This window comes from Serinus canaria, chromosome 18 (genome assembly GCF_022539315.1).
Source record: "Serinus canaria isolate serCan28SL12 chromosome 18, serCan2020, whole genome shotgun sequence".
Taxonomy (NCBI): Eukaryota; Metazoa; Chordata; class Aves; order Passeriformes; family Fringillidae; genus Serinus; species Serinus canaria.
In genome coordinates, this window is record NC_066331.1 from 4,521,030 (window position 1) to 4,542,514 (window position 21,485).

At 44.1% G+C, this 21,485-nt stretch overlaps 1 long non-coding RNA gene across 3 annotated transcripts; it reads right to left on the reverse strand.

Moving 5' to 3' along the window:
• Positions 1-1,880: 1,880 nt before the first annotated feature.
• On the reverse strand, positions 1,881-21,300 carry LOC108962672 (uncharacterized). 3 transcript variants are annotated; one of them, XR_007779011.1, is made up of 5 exons: positions 20,138-21,300; positions 19,937-20,039; positions 11,471-19,843; positions 8,482-8,691; positions 1,881-4,268 (listed from the first exon to the last, which is right to left on the reverse strand). It is a non-coding gene; the product is annotated as an uncharacterized LOC108962672 (long non-coding RNA). The 3 variants fall into 3 exon arrangements; XR_007779013.1 differs by lacking the exons at positions 1,881-4,268; positions 8,482-8,691 and adding exons at positions 8,883-9,540; positions 10,300-10,489; XR_007779012.1 differs by lacking the exons at positions 1,881-4,268; positions 8,482-8,691 and adding an exon at positions 8,883-10,489.
• Positions 21,301-21,485: the final 185 nt, after the last annotated feature.

The window sequence follows — 21,485 nt, forward strand, 5'->3', positions numbered from 1 at the left end:
GTAAAACAGACTTGCAAAGCTGTGTTAATAAATACCTTTAGATAGCTAAAATTCTCCAGATATGGAGTTTTGTGTTAATTAACCACAGATCCCTGGCTCCTTGAAGCTTGATGGCAAAGCTGCTGATTTTGCCAGGGTAATTTTTCTGGCTTAAGCCTTAGGAAGTTGTGCCTGGGGAGGCTGCAGGCACAGGAGCAGTTTCCATGGTTCTCTCATGAGGGCATTTGTCAGTTGTGATAGTTGGTGGACTCTGCTCCAAAATGTGGAGGTAAAAGCAGCAAATGATACTTCCCTTCTGATAGCAGAAAGGTAAACATAGGATAAATCCCTTTCTGGAAAATGAAAAACTAAAGTGCATTAGGACTTTGTCTTCCCAACAGGAATAAAATGGCTTTCTTAATTTTGTCTATACAAAACCAATATTGGAGTAATTTGTCTTACTAGGCCAATATTGGAATATTGTTTATACTAGACCAGGATTAGAGAATTGTTAGTGGGAGAGAGTCCTTGAGGATGTAACAAGAATTCCAAGTAATCGAGTCCCTGTGAGTGAAATTACTGCTTTGGGGAGGTCTCTGCTGCCACACTTTACTTAATGACTGTGTCAAGATTGATGCATGCAAATGGGCTTTTATCAGGCCAAGCTTGCCAGAAATCAGCTTCAAAGCTGTGTTCCTTCGAGTGCTTGCAGTCCTCTGCCATGCCATTGGCTTCATGGTGAGAAAACTGGGATGAGTACTCCCACAGCAGGGCTGCTGTTTGTATAAGCTGTGTGTAAAATGTGAATCCCTTGCTGGAATTCACACAGTACAAAACATCCTGAACCAGGCTTTGTTGCTTTCTATCCCAAACTGAGCCTTTGCAGAGGAGCTTTGCAGAGACTGAGCTATCCCTTTGAGACACCTGCAGCATCTTCCAAGCCCTGTCCCACATGGGGAAGCACCAGGATGTGGCTTGGGCATCCATGGATTCAGGGAAAGAGCCCCTGAATCTGACTCTTCCATCCCTGCTCAGTTGAGGATGGGTTTGTGCCTTGCTTAATCCTGCCCGTGCCTATGGAGACATGCTTTGGCCAGAGGATTAGGCAGGATTTTAAGGCCAGGATATCCAGCACAGAAATCCTGTCCTGCAGCAGGTACCCTTTGCAAATGAGTGAGATGTGGGTAAAATTGTATTAACATTTATTCATAAGCAATATGAGTGAAAAGGATTTAGGAAATGTGCTCTATTCCCAGTTCTGCCCTTGGTTTGTGGGGCATCCCTGGGCAGTTCTTGTCTCCTCTGTGCTTTTCTCCATGTGTCTTTGGTTAGTTTTCTCTGCTCTTCTGCCCTCTGCACTGAGATTTCTCTCTTCTTAGTCATTTATGCAGTTCATAAGGGGGTTATCACTACAAAACTGGCACATAGGGGCTGCACTTGAATTTCAGCCCATGGGCTAACTCCGGTAGGATCCAAGAGAACAAAATAAAATATTCTCCCACAGCCACGCAGGTGGATCAGAGAGGTCACTGAACAAGCCACATTAAATCTGGGCAAACCCTGGTCACAGCCTTACAACACTTGCTTTGGGTGAGCTGTGGTCACCATGGCACTCTGATATCTGTAGCTCTGTGATCTGAAACAAGCTCAGGGGTGCTGGGAAGATTTATGGCTGTTCTGCAGGAAGCAGGAATTCAGTCTGCACTGGCTCGCTTACAGTTGGCTTAGTGTGCTTTTAGAGTCACAAATTATAGCTTCTATAAAGCCTTTATTAAAGGATTTTACAGAAACAACAGGAAAAAAGATTTCCAGAGTTCTCCAATATTTATTCAAGTCAAACATGTCATTAAATTCATTGAAAATTCATCTTTCATGTGAGGCTGCTCCACTGTAAACATACTGTCTAAGCCTTCAGATTTCTTTTTAAAATCCCTAATAAGCCACTACATATGAGCAGAGGATTAGTCCAGACAGACTAACCCATATTTGCCAGGGAGAGTTCCTTCCCATGCAGTGGTTGTTTTGAATTTGAAAAGGGGTTAATCTTGTCTCATTTTTATATCAGCACACTTTTTCATCCCCTGGTAGTGCTGAGTGTGGGAGCACATTGACATGTCCAAGTCAAACCCCTTGGCTTGAACATAAGAATAATTTTTACTGCCTAGAGCTGCATCACCTTGAGTCATCAGTCATGCAGCTTGTGTGATGTTGGTGCTTTGGTGGGAATGCCAGGAGATAAGAATTGGTATTGGGAGTTTAATTGGAAGTACTGTTCTTCCAACCATGAGCCAATGCTGCTTTGGGGAGCCCAACTGTCATCTTTTAGAGGGATCAAACCCCACAGCCCCAAGTCTCTTGAGCTGCCTGTGTACCTTTGCTATGGGCAAAGCATTGCCCTCGTGTCCTGGCCCTGCTCCAGCCCAAGTGACTTTGTGGCTGTCCCAAGTGCTTGACTCCCTGTGCAGGATCTGTTCTGTGGGGTGGGCTCTGGGGGTTAAACTGAATCCACGTGTCCTGCTGGGCTCCCTGAGGGGCTCCTGCATGGAATGACAGCTGGAGCCTCAGCAAGGATGTGCATGTGAGCAGGATGGGAAGCATGTACATGTGCTGGAGTCTGCTGGTGGCTGCTCCCCCCAAGGAAAGCAGGTGGACTCCTGGGGCAGCTCTCAGGGCTCTGAGGTGAAGGGCTGGCTCTTCATGCTAGAGTGGTGGAAAGCTAAATTAATTGTTTATAAATAAATTGCTCTGACATCCACAGCAGAAAGCTATCTGAATTAACTAGAGAAAATCATAGCAGAATGATAAAACCAGAAAAATCTGAACAGATGCCTTCTCAAGCTTCTGTTCTGCTCCTGCTTTATTTTCCTTACTTCCTCCTCACATATGCTGGTTTCCTTGGAGACACTGCTCCTCGGTTTCTCTATCTAACACTGACACTGTTTGACATTCATGTTTCAAAGAGGCATTTCCACCCCAATGTGACAAATCAGGGGCAGTTTTTGGAGGCAGATCCTTGTCACAAGGATCCAGAATCTGATGGTTCAGCCCTGGCTGGGGATGGGTCAGTCTCATCCCAGATCTGCAGCAGATGCTCTGTGTGGGCAATGAAGCTGTGCCCTAGTTTCTCCATCTGTTAATGTCAGGAATAATTGTTACAGAAGTGGGGTGTAGGGTTGATTTAATTAATATTTATTAAGGAACATGAGATCCTTTCACGGATAGTGCCATGGAGAAATTGTTAATTATGAATGATTATATATTTGTGTCTCTTCCTGAATGCCTAGAAGATGTGGACATATTGTTTAAGCACTCTCATTTTGCACTCCTTCTGTATTGAAGTTGATTGGGCCCATGGTATAGCTCTTTATTACTCTAAAAATACACTGAATTTAACTGCTATTGGCTTCAGCATGAGCAAGGAATATAGGCTTAGCATCCACCTTTATTTGTAGTAATTATATTGCCTAAGTAATCAATATCCTTTTATCAGTTCATTATGTAATATTCTTCATATTCTATTTTTATCTCTGCTACTTCTTTAATGTAAAATAAGTATACAAATTCAGGTCAATTCTAGGGCTAAACCTTTAAAGAAAGAGGAGGGCAGGGAGGAATTGGGCATATCCACCTTTGCCTTCTTCTAATGACAAACCCCCTGAATTTCTGAGAGATTAATGGGAATTGTCTTAAGTTTATTGCTGGAAGCTGGGCACACATAAAGGGAATATAATGAGCATAAAGGGTGGATTGAAAAAATCTGTGAGTAGCAGCAGATGATGTAATGTATGTAGATGCCCTGTCCATTGGGTACAGCCACTGCACCTCACACCCTCCCCAAAAACAACAACAACCAAAAAAAGACAATACTTGATGGAGGCATATTAATAGTGCTTTTTACAGGTGATTTCTTTCCCATTCTCTGCATTCCTGTTTCAGGAGCATTTTAAGCACAGATTTGATGTAAGTCACACACTTGTTTCCTCAAAAAGAGAAAACCTACCCTTTTTCCTTCCAAAAGAGCAGACAGCAGCAGCCTGGGCTTGCTGAAGGACAAACACCCCACCTGTCCTGAGCCTGAAGGACATGTCCCTTAGTGAGACAGAATCTTCCCAAATTTCAGCTGTGCCCCGTGGGGAGCAGTGCAGGGCTGTGGTTTGCTCTCTGCAGGGTTCTCAGCAATGCTTCTTTAAATCATTTCTCATCAGCCACCAGCAGCTCTGCAATTTCCAGCCCTCCAGGCAAAGCAGGCAGGTCGTCAGGGCAGGGGAGGTGTTATGATCCCAGGGACACTGGAGGGAAAGAAAAGCTTTTTTACTGAGATGGGAATGGTATTTTATCACTTTTCAGGGCTTTAGTTTTAGACTAGGTTTACACTGGAACTAGGGTGGTTTAATAATGGGTGGGTGTTTTTATTACTTGCAAAAACTCTGATGCTGACATGATTACACCAGCAAAAAGTAATTTGACAATAAACCTTATTTTCCTTGCTGAAGCAATGTGTACTAACTTGGCAGATAATCTCATTAATTAATTGAAGCTCTATTTACAGTTGATGGAGAGAGACAGCTTGTTAGGGGCACGCCATCCAGTCTTTTCTGGTGCAGACAAGGCTCTGTAAAGCTGCATTTTTATTTATATACACTTGCTGAATTGAATATTGGGGCATCGCTTGTAAAGCCAAGTGTCCTATCCCTGGAGAAATGAATAGAAGGCAAATCTTTGGCATCAGGAGGCTCCCTGTTTGTTTTGGGAAGGAAAACTGGCAGGGATCCCAATGCTAACTCTGAACATCTGAGGAAAAGGCTGCTGGAAAGAATTATGTCGTGACGCAGACAGGGGAAAGCCAGGAAACTTGAAGCCAGGACAGAGACTCCTACCTTAACTCATTCTGGCATGGAAAAAATTGTGAAGTATTAACACCCCAACTTTGGGATGTGTATTTACAAAAGGTGCTGGTGTTTGAGTTCCCTGGGAGGAGGGAGGTTTTCACCAGTTCTTGGTGGTAGAGATTAGAGAACTGCTGGGACAGGTGGGAGTGTTAAGCCATACTGAAGGAGGAGATAGGGATCATCATTGTCACATCCATGCCTTTTTGTAACTGCCTTGGCAGGTTTATTTGGCCTGGGACGGGACATGCTGCTCCCCCATTATTGCCTCTGGAGAGCTGAAGGGACAAAGGACCCTTTTTATTTCCCCTCCAGCCAACAGTAGGCCATGAGATGCTGAGGCTTCCCTCGTCCTGTGAATTTGTGCTCTCAGTATTACAAAAGTCCATCTGTTTGTTGGGGTGACAGTTAAACTGCCATTAGGAGAGTGTAAGATATTATCATGGGCTGGTTAATGGGAAGCTGTTTTGCAGGTAGACTCACTGCTCTTCCCTTTTGCAAACATAAAATGCTTTGCCTTCTTCAGCTGCTGAAGGTGATTGTGTGCTTTTATTTTGTTGCCTGTTTGCTCTTCATGTACAGTGAAAGGGTTGGTTGGATGCCCCAACCTGGGATAGAGCTCCCAGGGGAGAGGGCAGTCATGCTTGAGGCAAGAAGGCAAAGAACCAGCAGGGAGGTGGGTGAATGGTGCTGTTAAAACTTCCCCAAAGGTGGCCAAAGCCTGGCCCGCAGGGCAGAGCTTCAAAGCACAGTCATGCTGTAGAGCTCCCTTTTCCTGTTTTGTTTAACAGCTGCTAGGGAGGAGATGACCATGTTTTTTCTGTGCCCTCTCTGCTGGGAAGCATTCAGGGTAATCTGGAGTCACAGATGTTACAGAGGCCGGATCATTTCCATATTTTTTTTAACAGAAGAAGCCAAGGCGTAGTTATTGGATGAAATGGATGAAGGCAAAATGCTAAAGCTGTGCTCCTGTCACATGAGGGTGAAGCACCTCTCTTTGTTTCTACACATAGCAAAATCTTGCCCTTACCTGGACTGGAGCAGGGCCAGCCTTTTGCTATGGGTTCTTTCCAGGCAGGTGTGCAGCAGCACTCACCTGCCTGCAATGAGCAGGGTACCCTTGGATTTCGAGGTACTTCCCATCCTGTGCAGATAGCTGGAAGCGGAAGCTGGGTCTCAGCAGCTCCCTGCTATCGTCAGAGGCCAGTTCCCCCAGGATGAGCGCCAGGACCTGGCTGGATGGCAGGAATGCCTGTCCTGAGCTGGGCCAGGTGGGATTTGTGTTACCAGTGCGTAACAGTGCTGTGAGCTCGGGCAGCTCCTGTCACTGCATCTTGTCAGTGCAGAGCTCAAGACCATCCTCTTGGGTCAGAAGCCTTTTGCCACTCTTGTTTGATTGAAGTGCCAGCCAGTCAGATTTGCTCTGCTCCTAGAGGGCACAGCTTTTCTGTCTTAGCAGATAAACCTCTGCTGGCCAGATCACAGCATCTCAACCCCCCAGCACAACCTGCCAGAAGGCACCGAGGGCTCAGAGCAGCCCTGAGTTCAAAGGGGCACTTTGGGCTAAGAGCTCCCAGTGAGCCTGATCATGACTTCAACCTGGGAGATGGGGACAGCAAGTGCCCCAGATGAGCAGAGCAGGGCAAGGCTGCAGAGAGATAATTAGGTTTGTCGGTACAGCCCTGGCTGCTGGCACAGCACAGGCTGCTCCTGTATGTGGTACAGTCAGAAAACACTTTACTGTTTGGATTTTAAAAACTGAAACTATCATAATGCATGTCTCCTAATAAAAGATAATAAAGAATGCAATGATGTAGCAACCCTATTGGCTTCTCTGGTTGCTAGCCCCATATTAATGAATAATGCATGCACACAGCTCCACATGCTGAGACTCGTCTTTGTGCACATAATTACAGGTTCTTGCATAAAGAACCTGTAATTGCTGCAGGTGCTTCTATTTTAACCCTGAACTACAGTGTCTTAAATTCAATACAGAAGTCACCCCAGCTTGATTCTCATTCTTCAGCTCATCTTGGGTCATGCCTTTTCTCCAGAAGCTCAAGAGACAGGGCAGGATATTTGACATTGACATGCAACTGCTGTCCTAAGCATCAGCTTTCTAAAAAGCACATTCTGAGATGCAGTTACAGCACATGACGTGCACTTGGTGTCTCCCCACAAACCAGTGGTCTTTTCATGCTCCAGTTCTTGGATTTGCAGGGGCCAGATTCTGTTACTCTCGAGTGGGATGTGACCCTGGACAGGTCTGAAGGCCATGTGCTGTGCTCTGTTCTCCCTATCCCTGCTGCAGGCAGGAGCTTACTCAAGGTAATTCAACAGGATTTCAGTGGAAATACCTGGGGGTGACACGAGTGCAACTGCAATGCAGGAGAGGGGCCCAAATCTGCATGGGTACAACCATGGTTTCTATTTGGCTGTCATGCTTCAGAGCCTGTCAAGCCACAGTTTGGCTGCTGGATGTGCTGCCCCAGCTTTCTGCCATTCCACCCTGCTTTCAGATCCAGCTGCTCTCTTACTGTTGGTTTTCACACTCATTTTGTCACTCTTTATATGACGTTCCCACTAATTGGTGCAACTAATTAACTGTTAAAAGACAGTGTCTTGGTCTTCAGATCCAACCCATGGATCTGAGCAAAGCTTTCCTGAGGGACAAAGGCAGCTACAGCTCTGACCACCCCAAATTCATGCCATTAGGGCTGCACCTGGGAGATTCAGCTCCTCCCTTTGTTTTCCCTTTGAGGGCCTCAAGCAATGTTTTTTGCTTAGTTGGATGTCAGGATGCCTTTTAGTGGGCAGATGGCATTTTTCAAGTGAAGATGGGATGAATAAAATCAAATATGTGTTTCAATTTGAACAAAAGTAATTTGTCTAATCAGACTGTCTTCCTCTGGCATCTGTCCATGGAAATACAAACTACAAAGCAGCAAGCATCAGCTCTGGATTTTACACTGGAGTGCCTCCCTAAGAGACTGAGTGTCCTGTTCAGTACAGATTTTACTGGGTTCCCAGGGCTTGCTTTCTTTATTTGAGGTTTGGTGCAACAGCAAAAAACTGCTGCTTCATTTCTTTTGAAGACTGTAGAACATTCTTTGAGGAACTCTGAATCTTCAGAACTGGGGTTCTATGAATGTGTCCCCACAAAACCTGCTTTACAGAGGGCATGTATAACACAACTGATGCAGCAGCTCTGGCTGCTCTGTGCCCAGCCAGGACCAGCTGCTGGTAACCAGACCCTTGCTTTTGTCAGCCCAAGACCCCATTTCAGACAGACTTGTGTACAAGCTATAAATCATCACGTCTTTTCTTTCACTTCCTTTTGTATAATGGCAGTCCTACTTTCCTTTGACAGTGCAGTAATTTAGAATTTGATGATGGTTTAATAAAAATCCTGCTGTTCTCCCTGGAATTTGAGAGTCGACATTACAAATAAGTCCTTCCTTGACCTTTCCCTGTTGGCCACTCCTGGAAATTAGTGTCTTCATTTTAATGAGCTCAGAGGATTGGGGAGTTGCAAGAAAAGAAAAATCAACTTCAAAAATACTTAACCTCCTCTTGTGAATATGTCAGGACATGTTTTTAGATGCAGAGTTCTTACCTGAACAGGCTTGTTCTCTCCTCATTCTGTGGCTTCTCCAGCTGAGCTCTTTCCTGGCTCCAGCCTGTGCTTGATGATGCAAGGCCATGTTGACTTTGCATGAGGTCTGTTGCAATGTATAGAGCAGATTTGTAAATCTCCCCAGCCTTTGCTCCCCTCTCTGTCACTTCTGCAGTCCAGTCCAGCTGGCAAACCAGGGCTGACCTGCCTCTGTGTGTGTGTATAAATACATATAAGACTGTATGTAATACATAAGAATATGTAATGATATAAGATGCAATATAAAAACATCTCTGCAAGGCTTCAGGAGCTGTGTCCAACCTGCAGGGCCATCCCAGAAGTGAAGTGGAAGAAAACAGAACTAAACAGAAATGACTGAGAATAGAGAGAGTTCAGGAAATGCTGGGTTTGGGGCTTTCCTCTACTTGACCCTGGGGGTCCCCTTCTTGGCCATGTGGGTCTGAGCTAAGCCCAGTGCAGCACTCACCCTGGATGGGACAGGACTTCTGCCTTAGTGCCAGAGTGATGCTGCTCTGGGAGTGGTTTGGGACTATGTACTCACAGACTGCAGGAGTTTGTAAATGAAAATAAAATATTTGTCAGCAGTTGATGAAACTCAGCTGTATTTTTTTTTTTTTTAAACCAAAAAGCTTTAAAACTGGCCAGGCATTTTGTTGCCTTTCAGGGTATGGAAGAATTTCTTTATGTTACCCTTTTGGTTGGGTGAGATGATTTCTTCCAGAACCAGTGTTGTGGGGTCAATCAGACTGCAAGCCCAAGCTCATGGCTATGGAATTGCTCCTCCTTTACTTAGCTGAGTGCCTGATTAGAAATTCAGTTTTGCTTTCACAACCAAAGGAGAGAGTTGGGTACCTCCAGAGGAAATTCAGCTCTCGGGTGTATTTTGTTTCCCCTGAGGTAAGAAGACATTTCATTTGTGTTCAGTGAAAAAAACCCCAGGTTTGGTCTCTACTGTGCATTTTGGGTTTCTGGTCCCAGAGGTGGTGAAAGCACAGCTGTGGAAGATCCTCTGCAGCTCCATGCCTTAGAACAAGGGTGCTGTGTGAAAAATTAGAATTTGTATAGGTTTGAAAGCTGTATAAATAATAGTGGGTTTTTACTACTACACCAGGCCTATCTTGCATACATATTTATTTAGCAGTAAGACCAAAAGCTTGGAAGAGAACTGTGTTTGCAAAGGGCTGTGATGGCAAAGGTTTCCTTCCCATGTCCGTGTGCAGCTCAAAATGGAAGGAGATATATAATGGAAAATATGTGGGAAAGGTAATTTATTCTATCAATGTCAAATGCTCACAGAAACCAGTCTGGCTTGATATTTCTATTTGCAGAGTTTATCAGCACAAAAAAAAAAAAAAAACAAACCATAGTGAACATAAAACAAAGGACACTGGCATATGGGAAGAGTGTCCCCAAAGCTGTTCTTGCTGCTGCTTCAGTGCATTTATCCAACACAGGATACATGTGTTTTTATCACTCCCAGACCAGCACTGAACAGTTTGGCTTTGAGGTGAGTCAAGGAGGAAATGACAGGGATTGTTGGTTGGGAAATCAGGGTAAAATCTAGATCAGCCATATGTAAACATGGACATGGTTATGTGAAGGATGAATGTGCAAATACAAAATACCCTCAGGCCTTAAATCAGGAGAGCCTTGCAGTGATGCTGCCCCAGGCCAGGATTGCTCTGCAGGGCAGGACCTGCCATTAACCAAGGGCTTCTTTGATTGAGGATGGCTTTTTCCTACACTGGTTTTAGCCCATTATTAATTTAAAAAAAGAGATGAGCTTCACTGCCTCACCTGCAGGACAGCAGAAGACAGGGCTTGCTCCTTCAATGCTGCCTCAAGTCCCAGTGTAAGGAAAGTGACTGCAATTTCCTTGATCCCATAGAAAACGTTTGCTAGAGCTGATGGCTTCTCACTGTGGCCTCTCTAGGGAGCTGGGTGGTATTTTTTCAAGTGGGATGGTTAGTGGATACCAGCTTTGGCACTATAAGATGAGGAAAGCACCTGTAGTTTTTACAGTCAGGTAAATACTGAGCCTGAGCACGGTCATGCCTGAGTAGGGACCTGGTGCTGTGCTCACCTGGCTGTGGCACAGTATAAATTAGCCATGCTCCATCTCCCCAGGGATTTTACAGCTGTGGAGCTGAGGCACATTAATCATCCTGCCATCAAAACAAACCTTGCTCCTGAGGACAAAGCTGCTTCTTGGAGCTGGACTCAGAGCTGGAATAACAGGGGCTGTGTGAGGTCAGGGTGGAGGTGAGCTGGCACAGCTCCCTGGGCAGGCATGCAGAGTGGCTGCCCACATTCCCACAGGCTGAGCTCAGGCTGTGGCCCCTGCTAGCATGTCCATTTTTGACAACAAATATGAGTAGCTTTGCCACCTCCTCTGTGCGACTGTCAGCAGGATGGGCTTTGTCCCATTCCCCTCCAAGCTGGGAACTCTGCAGAAATTCCCAGCTGGAGCAGACACATCTTCATGATGCTGTTCTCCAGCCCTCCCCCAGCAAACCCTTGCTGCAGTGGGTAAATTGTGACCAAAGCAGAGACTCTGAGCTGCTTGGCTTGGGCTTTCACATTTGAGGAAAAAAGCAGGATTTGGGATGTAAAGCTGTGCAGCTAATCAGCTGGAATAAAGGTCCAGAGAGCAGCCCTGGCTGCACTGGAGTCACAGCACCCAAGAGAGGCTGAGGATCTGCCCTCCAAGCCAGTCAGAACAGCTGGGTCATTCCTGCCAGGCTGTGTTCAGTCTAGAGGGCAGGACTGCTTTTGGAGGCAGCCACATTCATCACCCACAACAAAATTTAATGAACAGCCAATCTTTTTTGGCAGCTTTTTATTGCAGGGAGGGCAGAGGGTTTATGTGAACTGGATTTGTGAAGGCAGTTGTACAAATATTTGTTCTCTGCTCCTTAGCAGCAAAGGGATGAGTACAAACAACATACCCATTTAAGGTCCCACTCACTTGTTACAAAAGAATTGATCCAATTTTGGTTGTGTTGGGGGCCTCCAGCTTGGTCTGCAGGTTGTGTAAGGTGTAGCTCAGCCCCATTCCATAGCCTGGAACAGAGGCAAGGTCATGACAGAGCAATGCTGCAAGGATGGAAATCCTCCTGCCTGGGAAGTGGCTGTAAAAAGAGCACCTTTGGGATCTCCAGTCAGTGGTACAATACCATCTATACCTCAGGTTATCTCAAGCATCCATCTGCTCCCTGGGAAGGCAGGATCAAGCCATGGTTGTTTACTCAGTGAGGCAGTGCCCTCCTGCAGGCACTGCAGCAGGTGATTTGATCTTACTGTAGGGAAAGAAAATTCTAAAAAAAAAAAAAAAATCACAGGAAAATTTTAGCATGTGGATTCAGTGCCCAGGTTAGATTAGGGCTGGTCTTTAAATGATTTAAGGATCAGATCAGATTATCAAGACTTGTGTAAGACCTCTCCCTCCTAGCTTGGATTAAACCCTATGCCACACACTGAAAAATGAAATGTTGAATAGCTACTCCCAAAGTGTACATAGTCTATTCAGTTGTGTGATTTTTCCCACAGGAAAAATACTGTTTGATTATGGCATTACATAGTGTGAAATATTAGACAGAGACAGGCTAAGACAGACTTGACTTGAATTTTGGTGCTTCCTAATATTAAGGTCTTTGATTTTGCAACTTCAGTACTACTCTTTTATAAGTAGAGAGATTTTGTGCTTAAAAGTGTTTAATTTTAAACCCCTCCTTATGCTGTGGAGAATAGGTCTCTGCTGTGACTATAGAAAAACTGTAAGAAAAAGAGCAGTTTGAACAAACTACCTTGGATGATTCCAAAACTATTTAGCCTTGATTCCCTTTAGTGATCTCATACTGGACTTTTATCATCCCTGTAATTTGATATTAATACTTTTAAATTAAAGTGCAGGAACATTTCTGACAGTTGTTTTTGGTAGGTTCCCATTAATGTCTACTTAACTGGAGACAGAAGAGTTAAGCACACATTTAATTATAGAGATGTCTGCATGACAGCAAAAAATATCAAATGAAAAAGAAACACTTTTAATATGAATAATCATCAGTCATCTTTAAATAGCAATGTATTGATGACTAAAAGCAGCACTAATGTGTCATGCACTATACAGCCTGGAGTTTAACAACCATTTAGTTTAACCTTCCATGTTGCAGGAGCTCCTAGCGGGGGCACAGCCCATTGCTCAGTTTGTGTGGGATTAATGTCACCATCCAAAAGTTGAGCCTTTGTCCCCCTCAAAACTCAAGAACAAAAGGGAAGAGATTAACTCCTCCAGTGTATTTCCTCTCCTCTGCTAAGGGACATCTTTCCTCAAAGGAAGCATTCTCCTTTTTGTGTCAAAGGGCACTAAGAAGCTTTTAAATGGTTAATGTTAGTGCAAATGTACCCAGTACAGGTCTACTGCCAAAATATGGGAATTTGGACTTCCACTGAAAAACTGCCTTTATAAATTTTGGATGGAGACTTTTGTCATTTTGACTGAACCTCCACAGAGGTTTTTCCAGTGCCAGGTTGCTAATAGCTTTGGGGTTGTTTTCTAGAATTTAAGTAAAATGCTATTACAAGACTCCTGTAAAGTTCCAAAGAATTGGAGGCCGTTCAGAAGCCACCATTCCTATTTCTATCAGATGTGAAGCTGTTTGAAATGAGCCTTGGGCAGCTGGTAGGAGCAGGACAGGGCACAGCTGCCAGCGGGGTCAGCCGAGGGCAGATGCCACCACGGTGGTTTGTCTGCACACAAGCAGCCCTGTGCCCTCTCCAGCCCCACTCTCACACCAGGGCTGTATCTTGCCCTGTCATTTATATAACTGATCCTGCTGAAACCATAGAGAAAGGAGGAGAGTGCTGTGGCCTCAGCCAGGAGGAACAGCCTGAGCACAGCACAGGAATTCCTGGGCTTTGATCCCCTGCCAGCACCGCAGAAGCTACTGAGGAAACAGAGTTTGAAAGCACGGCCTTCCTCCAAGGCTCTGGGTTCTGTTCCCAAAAATGTGGCCTTGCAATTTAGCACCCACAAGCAACAGATAAGAGGTTGTAACACCCAGTGCAGCAGAAAAAGGTTAGACCCTGGTGAGGATCCCCACTCCCCTCTGTGGGCAACCAGAAGCAGCTCAGAAGTGACAGCCCTAGGGAAGGAACAGTTTCTGGAAAGACATGATCTGTGCCTACAATAATCTCTATTTCAGCTCTTCATCAGGGGCATTGTCTGTTTATTTCTTGATTTTCTTCAACCAGCCTCTACTTACAAATATTGCTACTGAGCCTTAAGACCCAGGAATCTAGAGGACAGGAATTTGCTGTCTGAGAGATTTAAAAAACAAGTTGAGTGACTCCTGTGCCCCCTCTGGATTGTTGTTTACCCAAGCGCTTTCCAGACGGCTCCTAAAAACTTCCCAAGTATTAGGGTTTTTTTTCCCCTTTAGTCCTTCCAGCAATTATGTGAGGGGTCATAGTCTCATTTGTGTGAGTCCAATCCCTCAGTAATATCACTGGAATGCTGCAGACTTTCATCCACCACAACAGAAAGAGAAGTTAGGTCAGGGTCTGTCTGAAAATTCATCCCTTCCATCGAAGATAACACAATCTATCACTCTAACTCAAGGACAGACAGAACAAAGTGGATGGTGGATGTAAGGCCTCACAAAGCTTGCCAGCAGCAGTAACACTTGTTTTGCAATCACTGTTTGGAGCAGAGTAGATGAATTTGCACTGAAATCAAACTTCTTGATGTCTCTGTCTCTTGCAAGTCCTCTGACCTCTCAGCAACTTGGCCTGGCCATCAGCAACTAAATGATATATCCCAAGAGTTTCCTGCTGTTCAGAAGGGACGTGGTGAAACAGAAATCCCTTTACTCTTTGTAATGCACCATAACCAAGAAACAGAACACTTTGACTTTTGTTCTTAAAGAACAGAAGTTATTTCTGCAGAAACACTGCAGAAACAGTCTCTAAACTTATCAGGGGAATTGCAAGTCAGACAATCACTCAGATGCTCTTGTCCCTGCCAGGCACTCTGCTCCCTCTTCCCAAGGCTAACAAGCATTATTCAGACTGGGAGATATAGTAGGGACAGTCTGATGTTAGCTGGGCTATATTAAAGAACATGTTCATTTTGCTTCTGAATGATATTTGTAAACATTTACAAGCAATAGAGAAAAATGGATTCATATTTTATTAAATCTGTTTACAAAACCTAGAAGACCTTAGAACAACACTATGTGTTGGAGTACAGATGTTTTCTCCCTCTCCAAATGTATTTAGGAAACCTAAAATAAATAACTCTGAGAGGCTGTCAGCTAGGTGGCAGGAAGGGCAGGGTGAGTTCACAGGCCCTGTGCAGCCCCTGCCTGCGAGGCTGAGCTCCTGTGTAGATGATGCAGGCACCTCTTCAGTTTCACTGACTTACACCCACCTTGATCTTTCTCTCCTATATTTGGGGGTTTTTTTAACTATTGAGAAAACGGAGTATTATTTTAAACTGAGACTATCCAACCAGAGTAACGTTTCAACCGTTTAACAACTGACAAGAAATCAATCTGTTTGCTTTTGCTAAATATGTTTAAAATCTCTAAGCAGTCCAAATGGGATGTAGGAATCATTTCCTCTCAGATGACAAATGACAGGCTAAATTCCACCCACTCTGTTCACTCTGGACTGACCTAGGGCTGATAGGAAACAATGAGAGTCTTTCCGTTAACTTAAATGGATTTTGTTTCAGCCCCATTAAGTAACAGCTTATTTCCCCTCATTGATCATGATGTCAAGATGAGAAACTAAGAGCGATTGGCACATTAAGAGTGGATGGCAGACATTCACAGAGCAAAATCCCAGTGATGGGGAGAAGAAAAGAGGGGAAAAGATTTTGCATGTGATGTTATAAACATCAGTTAAAGATGGTCCACTGTAGACCAGGATTCACAGAACTGCTTTATTTTGGCTTTGGTACAAGGGTGAACATTTTTCATTTACTTCTGAAAGGGAAGAATTTGGATATATTAAAATATTGGGTCCAAAGAGGAATAATTTAGTTCTACCCATTTTTATCACCCAGAAATGGACTCCATTTCTGGGTGCTAAAATCCTACATCTGAAAAAAGGGCAAAAATGGTCTTTTTTTTTTTCCCAAGGATGGGGTACAGATGGGGCTTTTCTTTGCAGGCCACAATAACAAGACAACTGGAGGATAGGGTGAGAGACCTCATCTCTTAGGATCTAATGACACAGAGAGGATATACTGTTACAATACAGTAGAGTAATTCTCTCTTGTAGACTTCCTAAAGGCAGGCTGCAACACAGATCCTCATGACTCTTATCCCTTTGCTTTAAGAAACTAAACTGTGATTTTTCAGGTGTTCCCCAGTCTAAAGCTGAAGGCAATGGCAGCTGCTTAGCTCCTGAGCCAGGTTGTCCTGATCTGGCCTTTCATATAAAATTCTCTTTATGAGTGACTTTTACCTTTAGTAACTCACTCTTTGCCTGTCAGCCAAAATTCCATCCTAATTTCTGTTAGAGAAACTTATAGATGTTCCAAGGGCTATGGGCCACCATCTTTTTTATGGTACAATTACTAAAAGCCAAACCCTTCTCACATTTTTTATTTCTAAAAAAGTCTTCAAATCTGGCACCTTTATGACTAAAGCCTCCCAAAGGAAGCACTACAGAATCAATATCGGAAAGCAGGATGCTTCTGCATTTTTTGAAGTAAAAGTTCTCTGCGGTCATTAACAGACTTGATTCATCTGATGACTCAGATTTTCTGCAGCTGGTCCAAAGCCATTTCAGAGACTGAAAAGTGCTGCTTTTCTCTCCTTCTCTAAATTAGTGATCTTTTCTCAGTTACATGAAGAAGCACCTACTGCCCTCATGTCATCTTCTTCATTTAAGGAGAAGGTTATATTCAGAACATGCAACAGCAAAGAATTTGATTGAAAAGATTAATAAATATAAAATTTTTCCCAAAAAGCATTTTGAAATCTTTGAAATGCCCTTTTGTTTACTGAAAATGCAATACATGGTAGGACCATTGCAATACCCAGGCCAAATAGAAGAATAGACTGTGAAGACAGAACAAACAGAACAGACTGCAAAATAATGTTTCTCCATTATTTTACTGTAATTAAACTTTATTAGTCACATAGATAATCACATTATAATTTCATGTTTGTCTCATGTTTTCAGGCGCTTAATGCTTATTGATTTGAAGTTCCTGAATCAGATACATTCTCCTTACATTTTGGTTCAAGTTTTTTAAATGATCAGAGCTTACATTTTCTATGATGCATTTAAGTTTTATTTTCATGATAAAATTCCAGTCTCATGCCAGATTTTAAATGTTAATAATTCAGCCATTGCTTTTGAAGGGGTTCAGTGGCTCTATTCACTGATGATTTAAATAGTCAATTTTTAATCATCACTCTCTTTTGAGAGTTTATAGCTGTGCTATTCCTTTCCCATTAAATGCTGTCATAGTAAAGATTCTTATCAACTGGAAGTACTTCGATTTTATTCCCCATGGTAACTGTTTATTATCCTCACAAAATCTTGTGGGTTTGTGGGACATAAAAAATACACTTTCCTCAGAAATAGTGACAAACGAGAAACCTTCAGCAGAATTTGACATTTCATTATCCAGACTAATGTAATCTAATACAAGGCCCATCCCTCTAATATCCCTTGTTTCACTTGCAAGTCTTTCTACAATGCGAGTGGCAATGCTGTAATCCTATTTCAGGTTTAGTGCTGGCAGCAAGAGCTGGGACATCAGGTAAATGTTTACATTTCAACATTTCCTGCTGTAAGTGGCTGTCTGTGCCAAGGAGCAAGCCCTTCTTCGATACCTGTGTCACCCTGGAAAAGTCGTCCAGGCCAGAACTAATTCCATTAGTGCTTGGAAAGCTATTTATAGGCCTGCCTTCAGTGGGATGACCTTATTAATTAGATTGGGGGAAGGCTGAGGAAGGGAGAGACGCTCATTTCACAAAACCATTGACATGCATTTCCAGAAGCGATGCCTCTCCTTCACACTATGCTCAAAAAGACTGTCAAATAAAGCTGAAATCTGGGTCAGTTTGTGGCAAGGAAAAAAAGCTATATCCATGCTGTCTGCAGGACACAAAGCATAAACTTTTCACAGGGTAGTTTTGCTGCCACGTGTCCTTGAACATGCTAACAAAGCCCAAACCCTGTGTCCTCTAAATCCAAGAAATGGAAAGACCTTTACTACTAAAGCTTCTAAGTCAAACCTTAATGAAACCACCACTTCCTCCATTATCCTGCACACCCCTAAGACAGGAAGGCTAAATCCTCATATTCTGTTATGAGGTCAAAAGAAAGCAGAAGGGTATTTTTCTCCCCTGTATTTACCCCAAATGGTTGATTTACTCTCCAGTGTAGACTGGGAGTGGAGTTTCACCTGGCAAACCCATTTCCTGTGCCTCACTAAAGCTGTGCTGCTCTGCTCCCTCCCCACTACATTTAATTGGCTCCCTGAGCCATGGTATCCTGCTCTCCTGCCTGAAGCCAGCCCATCACCACTGCCAAAAAGTGAGTAGCTCCAAAAAGTGAGTAGCTGGGAGCATGAGCCGTGTCTTGTCACTGATACATCCATTTTGGCAAGTGAGGAACTGCTTCTCTCTTATCTGTTTAACAAATCATGGGACTGGTTATTGTGCAGGCTTGTAATAAGAACTCATCTGTGCAAAACAGCCAAAAGAAACTCAGCTTTTGTGCAGGATGTTTACTTTATCAATATAACCTCCTGACAGAATCTCATTCACTTCTGGCATCCCAGTGGCAATTATATCTTGGGTGGGGAAAAGGAAGTTTTCAGAGCCTGCCTATTCATTTGATGGATTTGTACAACCCAGATTAATTTTGCAGTGCAGAGAAAACTAAAGACCCTACTTCTGTGTCCCTCTTTGCATAATCCTATACAGATATTCAATGTCTCTTTCAGAATTCAGTATGTCTTTATGTGACAGTTTAATGCTCATCAAAGTTCTCCACCTCTAGACAAGTAGACAGTGCTTGTGAAGGGCAGGCAGGAGATTGTAAGTGGGTACAATTTGACCTAAAAATAATAAGGGCAAACCACACAGCTCACATACTCCTGAGTGTCAAGAGTTGTAATTAGTAACAGATTTGCTATGCAAACACCTATGAGGAAGCAAAGGTTGTCTGGGTTTGCCTGGTTCATTGTGGAAACCCATTTTACAAATACCTTACAGAACGAAAGTCTCTTTGTCCTGTGAAAAAATAATAGGTTAAATGTCTTACTAATCAGCCCTTGGCTGTTCATGCTTAGTGGGTTGCTCCTTCCAAGCACACTACATGACTGGGCCCCACAACTGGGATGCACGCAGTAAGAAAAGTTCCTTCATCCTTCTTGTAACCCTCATTTGTTAAAACGCATTTCTGGCTGAGTGCACAATAACATATTTCTAGTCTTAAGAACGTTTTTAATCAAAACTACTTAAGCTGTTTGAAGGTTCTGTTTTTTCTTACTTTGTAAATAAAAGTAACCAAACTAACAAGGCTTTTGCTTCCTTAATCTTGTATGCTGAATGCCAATTTTTAGGATTTAGACTTAATGGCTCCTTGGTCCATAATAAGTGCTTTCTTTTATTGCTATGTTTTTAGGGCACTCTGATTCATTCTATCATCAAAAACAATTACAGAGATGAGTTCAACAAGAGTCACTGGTATTAAAAATATGTTATTGGTCAGGACTGCTCTAACAATACCTGTGCTGAGTAATTTAGTGCTTTCCTTAATAGACACTGACTTCCAGTAAAAAAATCTTCCAGTTTCATCACCACTGTCATGATGGCTGGGGCATTCTTAACCCGGTTCCACTCAGTCAGGTTTCATGATATAAATGTTTTTATTTTCATTCAAAGTAAACAAGTCTGAACAGTATTTTTTTTTTTTACTGTATTTTGAATTTGTATATATTTTATGTTCCAGCAACAGGAAGTTACACTGGTCTGAGACCTGTGTCTACAGAACAAAGGTGCAAAAACAGGCTTTGAAAACTGTGAGCAGAAAAACTCTGACACATTTGTGAGTAGAGTCTAGATCAAATGTCCAAGGCAGCAGGGAAGGAAATGAAAATGACAGTGGCTTGGGAAAAGGCAGAAGAAAGAGTCAAAGAGGAGCAGAGGGAATGAGAGGAGATGGAGACAAGATGATACACCTCTGTGTGCACCTTTGAAGGTGTCAGTGCACCTTTACAGGAGTCAGCCCAGCTTTTTGCCAGAACCACAAAACAGACAACCTTCCAGTCATGGTGTACACATCACATATTCCAGCACATTTCTACAACCTGAAAATGCAAATTACTGCGGAGTTGCAGAGGAATGCAAGGATGGGCGTGTGGTATTGAGCAGGAAGGCAGCTGCATCACCACAAGCCCTACCTCAATATAAAGCCAGGACACTGGGACACTGCTGGCACTTCAGCTGTTGAAATGCAGCTGTGTGTAAGTCTGGGCTCTTCAGCAGCGTCCTCAAACTTTGCTCCTTTTGGATTAAAAGATAACATAGGCAATATGAAACTTTATTACCAGTGACACTGCAAAACCGGATGACAGATTATACCAACATATTAACAGTGATACCTCACTGAGATTAATGGGAGTATTTCTCAGAGAACTAGCTCGGCTCTGCATTTCAGGAGTTCTCCTTTCCAGCATCAAGCTCTGCCCTCCTTTTTTAGAAAAACTGAGTGGCTGTCTGCAGAAGTCTTCTTGCCCAGCCTCACCTGTCCTAGCAGCAGCCAAGCCCCGGTTGAAGAACAAAATCCGCAATTTGTATTAGAAGAGCTTATTCTTTACTGGAACTACAGAAACTGAGGGGCAAGTCTTGCCACTGCAGTTTACAAAACTGTTACCACCTAATCCTTTGCTCACTGCTGGCACCAGGGAACAGCTGGTAAAGGGGACTGAGAGTCAGATTGGGCCTGACATGCAGCCAAGCCATGACGCTCACTTTTCCCTGTGCTGAAGGTGGTTACCTGGCAGAGGTGACATATTTAGCTTGGGAGATGACTTACAAACCATGGCACAGCTGCCAGCAGATCCTGTCTGCCTCAGTCCTACCATGAAAGATGTTGACATGAGTATGGTTTATTTGTCTAAACCCGTGGATTGCCTTGGTGTGCCTCTACTAATCGCTTTGGTTGAGGGCTGGAACGGTTCAAAATCCCACTGTAAACAATATATTAGATTAGAAAAATAGCATAAATAGAACTCTAGTAGCAATATTAATATTCTCCAAATTAATTCCCCAGTTTGTACTGTACAAGGCAACACCACATTCACCTTACAGAAAAATGCTTGACATAGTCCCTTCACTTACTGAAATAACCCTTGCTTGGCAAAGTTAGGTTTGAGAAGATAAGATTAGGGCATAGAGACGGCAACCCCGCCAGCCAGTTTATCCCCACCAAGCAGTCTGGCCACTGTAATCTCGATTTGGAGCGGAGTTAACGATCCCATGTGCGGGTTTATGTGACAGCAAAGCCACGGCGCTTTGCTGTGCTCTCCTGTGAGAGATGGGCCCCATGGGCGGGTGGGTGAAGTCACCCGGGTCAGTCTGTGCCGAATCGCTGGTACAAAAGCTCCTACAGCTCCCAGACTGGGAAGAGGAAGCGTGTTGCCACCGCCTCCTCTCTGATGAACGAGCTGAGACAATGGCGATTGAACCGCTGTCCCCAACAGCGCCCGGTGCTGCTCCGTGCCCTGCGGGGCCGCGGGACGAGCTGCAGCCGGGCCCTGGGCACCGCCAGCCCCGGCACCGCCGCGGCCGCTGCCACCCGCTGCCGGCCAGATCCCCGGCTCGGCCGGGCCACCCTCGGCAGCCAGGCCGCGGCTCCCGCTCCCATCCCACCTGGGCGCTCCCCCCAGCCCCATTCCCCGCTCCCACCGCGGCGCTCCCCCGGCCCCGTTCCCCGGTGCCCCGGCCCCA